Genomic DNA, 7,147 nt, shown 5'->3' on the forward strand with positions numbered 1-7,147 from the left:
AGAATGTCTTCAGGACAAAGGGCAGTGAAAATATGATTGTTTTAAAAAAAGTGGTCTTGTGTCCACAGCACTTAACTGGAGCAAGGCCATGGAACTGGTCAGTTAGTTGTTTCAAGTGTTTGGCAAGCTCCTCCTCCATCTCATCTGTGAATATTCTCTTTACCTCAGCTACTGCACCACAGGCTACTGATTTTACTTTCCATTTCTCTTTTTTCTTTATGAATCTTTTGAGGGTTGTCTTGTCAATATTTCTGTCCCTTCCAGCTTTTCTTAAGGACTTCTTTCCTTGCACGACCTCAGCGGCTGCACTCTCCATCTCTGCGAGGGGTGTTTGGCCCCAGGTTGTCTTCCTGGTGTATAGTTTCTTGGCATGATGGCTTTTCTACAATGTTTATGACATTCAAAATAAAACATATATAATGTAATATAACACTAAAATATGTTAAAGACTAAAATTAACTTGTGCTTCATGGTGGGGTAAAGTGAGACACTGTCCCACTTTACCCCACAGCATTTGTCCCACTTTACCCCGAAGCCACAATTTTAGAAAAACAACATCTTTAGCAATTCAGGCTAATCTTCAGCTAGCATCAATCACATGGTTTTATATGTTGGAAGTTCACCAACATGTATGATATAAGTTTTTCTACCTGAATCAATTTGTTCTGACAAAACAGTTTATTAATTTCAAAGCAAGAAAATTTACTTTTACATGCAAAAAACACATTTTTGTGAAAAAACATACTTTCCACAGCACCAGCACCAACTTCTCCTTCATGGCAAGGGGGGAATGGGAGGGGCTTGACAACATCATGGTCAAATGACCACAAATGTGTTCCGTTGCCTAGATACAGGGGGTGTTTCACATCACCCGATGTCCCACATTACCCCGCTCTCCCCTACTTGTACCAGGGCTTACATCAGATCAACTTCAAATTGAGATGAGTGTCATCACAACAAGACGGAGATACAAACTCACTGAAAGACCGTTTTTTTATGTCACCGTGGCGTGGCGTCATAGTATGATTACACGCCATTAAAAACATTTTTTGTGTATCGCGGACATACATGGATCATGAATTCTTTAATGCTGAGCCGTAAACAAACAACTCCATTCCTGCAGTGTCAGTGGTCAAAGATCAAAGGCATCTATATGTCTTGCAAAGGTTACGTCTCTCTCCCTCTCAGAATTGGGTCATTTTTCCAACTTAGTTTACATTATAGAGCTGGCAGCTATTGTATGCAACGGAATGATTTTGGGGGAAACAACTGGCAGTGCACATGATGGTTAATGCTGATCTGTACTTTTTGCTTAGATCAGTGAGCCAACAAAGTCAGTTATCACCTTTTGAAAAGCCCTAATGTTAAAGGAATAGGATGTAATGTGATCACACCCGGCTGCAGGGGGCCAGGCCCATCTGTGAATTTGGCCTTCCAGGAGAAAGCAAGATTATTATTTTGTATATATTTTATTATATTGTCAGATTAGGCTAGAGATAATGAGTTTTTATTTAGGGTTTAATGTCTGCAAAGATTGGATCATTTTCTAATAACATAAGGTCTAACTGCACCTTCTGCTGGTATCTGCGATGGTTTTGATTTGTGTGTAAAAACGTGAGTGACATCAACTTCTCCAGAGTTTACCATGTTGCTCTGAAATTGATATTAGAAAGTGGTCTTCCAACAAGAAAAGCTCACCTGATGAGGATGGTCACTCTGCAGGTGCAAACACACAGCAAGAATCAGCCCCTACTAGCGGTTTGGTATATTTCAGTGGAAACATGCCTTAAAAAAGGATAAGGGACTGAACACACACACCTCCTCTATGGACCCTCTTGCAGGGGAAAACTTGGCAAAGAAAAACAAATTGTCAGGATGGTCAGGAAATCACAAGGCCTGTGCACAAGGATCAGCTGGCTCAGAACAAATATCATGTGGGCTTCATCAATGACATTTGGCATTTTCGGCTATAAATCATCTGCCTTTCAGAGGGGACCATTACTTTGTGGACTTTGTGGAATAGTCTGGCAGTGGGTTGTTCCCATCATGTTTGAATATAATCTTGAAAAAGATCCAGAGCTTACAAATATAGCCCTATATTATGTCCTGGAGACTGGGTGGGGTTTCAGAAACTCATTCAAGGTGAGCTTGGCAGAACTGGCTCCACTGGGTCGTCAATTTTAGTTGGGGGATGGGGGGGGGGGGGGCTACTGAGGATCTGTTCAACATCTGTAATGTCCTGAACAAGCTCACATGAAAGTCCAGTTTCTGCCCAAAATCAGGGGAACACACTGAAGCGTTAACTCGAACAGCAATGGACTGGGCACCTCCAAAGAGCCGCCCCAAAAAGTGTTCATGGAGCTGTGGAGCAAAGGAGGCAGGGGGCTACTGTCAGCAGCCAGAACAAAAGAAAGTGCACTGTAAACAATAACGTGGAGGAATATGTTGTTGAGCAGACATTAGGAATACAGGAAAACCAGGATATAACAGAGTAACAATGGCTGCTTTACAGCTGCATTAAATGCTGTTAATGGGGAAATGGTGCACCGCTTTGGAGAGAGAAACAGCACATTCATGGAATCCAGCGCATTACTCGGCAGAGAGCAGCTCCGTCATTGATCCAGAAAAAGGTGAAACCCCTGCAGACGAGGACTGGAACCGCTCCTGTTGATGTTCACTGTTGCCCAACAACTCATTCTCAAATACACTGACAGCTCCACAACTCCAGATAATGGGATATGGACATTGAAAACACTGCTCAGTGATTTGCACAGAGCACTTGATGCAATGCCAAGTGTCCTCACAGCATTTAGGGTTGCTCCCAACTTCGGAGCTTCCACAGGTTTATGTAAGAACATTTTTCCAGAGAAGAAACATGTCTCATCCTTGGAAAAGCTCATTTAGTACAACTTGCTGTTGAGAGTCCACTCATCTGGTAAGTGCAGCCACACTTACTTCTGTAAAGCTGGACATGCCTGAGTTACAGTTGTGCAGTAAGTTGGCCACAGTCCCTTGCACCATTTTTTGTGTTAGTTGTTTTCCTGAACTGTCTTCCAACTCATACTTAATTAATTATTGGGTCTTTTCACTTACATTTGCCAGTATTAAATAAAAGGAACGTGAGACGGTAGAATGACAGAAATGTCATCAGCATTGCACGCTGTCCATAATCCTGCTTGTCTGATGTGGAGTGCTGTCCATAGTGCTGATGCACAAATGCTTGTTAAACAAACAAATTAATTAAGCAGTAAAACAAATTAAATATACACATATAATCTATATATCGTTAGTTGGTCACATCAGCTAAACCTACATGTTTTCACAAGTGGCCAAGAAAGCAAGTGTCACAAACGTGTTGAGCTGCAAACGAGCACAAAGCACGACGGAGGCTCAAACCGAGACGTTTGAGAAAAACCAGACCTCCACCTGTCACTGAAAACATCGCCCTGCCTCAGTTTTTCAGTTTCTGAGCCAGGAAAAAATTTGTTTGTGACCCACGAGGTTAAATCCAAATTTCAGATCCTGCAGAGATGAGTGGACGCATTTGATTGCTGCAAAATGTGTTTGTGTGTTTTTAAAGTCGTCATCTCTACCTTCACAATAGTTGACCTTACCTAATACATTTTAATTGAATCACTTTTAAATACCATACCTCGTGTTGGGCTGGCTCCACCAATCAACCATATTATTGTGCTCAATGCTGTAATGTAGTTTATTATTAGTGCCCGAGCACCGACAGTGGGAGTACCTATTGAAATTGTAATGATTATTTATTATTATTATTATTATTATTATTCAGGCAAATTAATTGGCTTTTTGAGGGCTTTAACATGCTCAAATTCTTACCAAAATTTGCAGAAAGCTAGAAAGTGGTGAAAATGTACATATTCTGGAGGAATTTTCAATGGGCGTCGCAAAAGGTCTCAATGGTTCCCCCCGAGACCCCCGGAACGTGTTCACATTGACCGATCTTCACAAAAATCAATAGAGAGGTGTCAATCAATCAATCAAATTGTATTTGTATAGCCCATATTCACAAATTATAATTCGTCTCATAGGGCTTTAACATGGTGTGACATTCTTTGTCCTTAACCCTCAGCAAGAGTAAGGAAAAACTACAAAAAAAACTTTAAACAGGGTAAAAATACGTAGAAACCTCAGAGAGAGCCACATGTGAGGGATCCCTCTCCCAGGACGGACAGATGTGCAATAGACGTCATGTGTAGGAAAATCATCAAGATTAAAGTTTTGAAGCATTACTTCAATACTATATATCAGGCAGTCCTGCTGCAATCATAGTCCATGGTCAACAGCCAGCAAGATCATTCCTACGCACCACTCTCTTCTTTCAAGGTGCAGGAGCCTTTTGTTCACCTTGAAGGAGCCTGAGGGGCCCTTTTTCTGAACCAAATGTTTGTTGGCCACTAGGCGTCTGATGGTAAGGAGGACCCTGGTGTTGTTCCCCGCAACATGGTATCCTCCAGCCTGCAGAGCCTTCTTCAAGGCTGCCAGGGACATGCCGTGGGGCTTTGTGGAAGCGGAAACAGCCTCCAGTATCAGGTTGGACACTGTGAAGCCCGAATACTTCCTCTAAAGCTTTGCTCTCCTCGTTGGAGACTTGGCTATCATCTTTGGAGATTCGGATCTTATTGGAGATTTGAATCTCATTGGAGATCTGGATCTCCTTGGAGACCTGGATCTCATTGGGGATTTGGATATCCTTGGAGACTTTACTCTAGTCTTTGGGGTCTTTTTGGTCACCTTGAAGGAGCCTGAGGGGCCCTTGTTCTAAACCAAATCTTTGCTGGCCACTAGGCGTCTGATGGTGAGGAGGACCCTGGCGTTGTTCCTCGCAACAATGTATCCTCCAGCCTGCAGAGGCTTCTTCAAGGCTGCCAGGGACATGCCGTGGCGCTCTTTGGATCTCATTGGAGATTTGGATCTCCGTGGAGATCTGGATCTCATTGGAGACTTTGCTCTCATCTTTGGGGGACTTGGCTCTCATCTTTGGAGATTCTGATCTCATTGGAGATTTGGATCTCATTGGAGATCTGGATCTCCTTGAAGATTTGAGCCGAGACATTAAATTCTGAAGTATCACTGAAGATCGCCTTGGAGATCTTGATCTCATTGGAGATTTGTATGTCATTGGAGATTTGGATCTCATTGGAGACTTTGCTCCCATCTTTGGGGACTTGACTCTCATCTTTGGAGATTCTGATCTCATTGGAGATTTGGATCGCATTGGAGACCTGGATCTCTTTGAAGATTCGAGCCAAGAGATTAAATTCTGAATTATCACTGAAGATCTCCTTGGAGATCTTGATCTCATTGGAGATGTCAATGTCATTGGAGATCTGGATCTCATTGGAGACTTTGCTCCCATCTTTGGAGACTTGCCTCTCATCTTTGGAGATTCAGATCTTATTGGAGATCTGGATCTCATTGGAGATCTGGATCTCCTTGGAGACCTGGATATCCTTTGAAGATTTACTCTCATCTTTGGAGTCTTTTTGGTCACCTTGAAAGAGCCTGAGGGGCCCTTGTTCTGAACCAAATCGTTGCTGGCCACTAGGCGTCTGATGGTGAGGAGGACCCTGGCGTTGTCCCTCGCAACATCGTATCCTCCAGCCTGCAGAGCCTTCTTCAAGGCTGCCAGGGACATGCCGTGGCGCTCTTTGGAAGTGGCAACAGCCTCCAGTATCAGGTTGGACACTGTGACGCCTGAATACTTCCTCTGAGGCTTTGCATTTCTCTTTGGAGACTGTGTTCTCATCTTTGGAGATTCTGATCTCATTGGAGATTTGGATATTCTTGGAGACTTTACTCTCGTCTTTGGAGTCTTTTTGGTCACCTTGAAGGAGCCTGAGGGGCCCTTGGTCTGAACCAAATATTTTCTAGCCACTAGGCGTCTGATTGTAAGGAGGACCCTGACGTTGTTCCTCGCAACATCGTATCCTCTAGCTTGCAGAGCCTTCTTCAAGGCTGCCAAGGACATGCCGTAGCGCTCTTTGGAAGTGGCAACAGCCTCCAGTATCAGGTTGGACACTGTGAAGCCCGAATACTTCCTCTGAGGCTTTGCATTTCTCTTTGGAGACTTTGTTCTCATCTTTGGAGGCTTTGCAATCATCTTTGGGGACTTTGTTGGAGATTTGGATCTCATTGGAGATTTGGATCTCATGGGACATCTGGATCTCCTTGAAAATTTGAGCCGAGACATTAAATTCCGAAGAATCCCTGAAGATCTCATTGGAGATTTGGATCTCCCTGGAGATCTGGATCTCATTGGAGACTTTGCTCCCATCTTTGGAAACTCGGCTCTAATCTTTGGAGATTCTGATCTCATTGGAGATTTGGATATCCTTGGAGACTTTACTCTCGTCTTTGGAGTCTTTTTGGTTACCTTGAAGGAGCCTGAGGGGGCCTTGGTCTGAACCAAATCTTTGCTAGCCACTAGGCATCTGATGGTAAGGAGGACCCTGGCGTTGTTCCTCACAACATTGTATCCTCCAGCCTGCAGAGCCTTCTTCAAGGCTGCCAGGGACATGACGTAGCGCTCTTTGGAAGCGAAAACAGCCTCCAGTATCAGGTTGGACACTGTGAAGCCCGAATACTTCCTTTGAGGCTTTGCCTTCCTCTTTGGAGACTTGGTTCTCATCTTTGGAGACTTTGCAATCATCTTGGGGGACCTTGTTGGAGATTTGGATCTTATTGGAGATTGGGATCTCATTGGACATCTGGATCTCCTTGAAGATTTGAGCCGAGACATTAAATTCCGAAGTATCACTGAAGAAGGCATTGTAAAAGCAATATGTCCAGTGTGTTTTCTCCAGCAAGCTGATAATTCAAAATATATGCATACACTGTTGGACACTACAGTTGAGACCATAGGCATTCCTTTGTCGAATCGTTTCCTTTAAAATATGGGGTTTAGAGTGTGTATCGTAAAGGTGTGATCAGAGACCATCAAAGGATGTCATAAGCGATCCAGATAATACCCCATCCTTTGATGAGTCCACTTGATATTTTTCAGTTTAACAATCAATTTTATAGAAATTTCTAGAAAACAGAAACACAACCAAATAAAGGCATCTCAAAGTTTCAGATTTAAGAAATGTTTTGAGTATGTATTAAAAAAAACTGCAAA

The 7,147-nt window shown here is 43.1% G+C and overlaps 1 pseudogene; it reads right to left on the minus strand.

Annotated features, from left to right (window-relative positions):
- Positions 1 to 2,589: 2,589 nt before the first annotated feature.
- LOC128427320 (uncharacterized) lies at positions 2,590 to 6,679 on the minus strand (annotated as a pseudogene).
- Positions 6,680 to 7,147: the final 468 nt, after the last annotated feature.

This window comes from Pleuronectes platessa, chromosome 21 (assembly GCF_947347685.1).
Source record: "Pleuronectes platessa chromosome 21, fPlePla1.1, whole genome shotgun sequence".
NCBI classification, from domain to species: Eukaryota; Metazoa; Chordata; class Actinopteri; order Pleuronectiformes; family Pleuronectidae; genus Pleuronectes; species Pleuronectes platessa.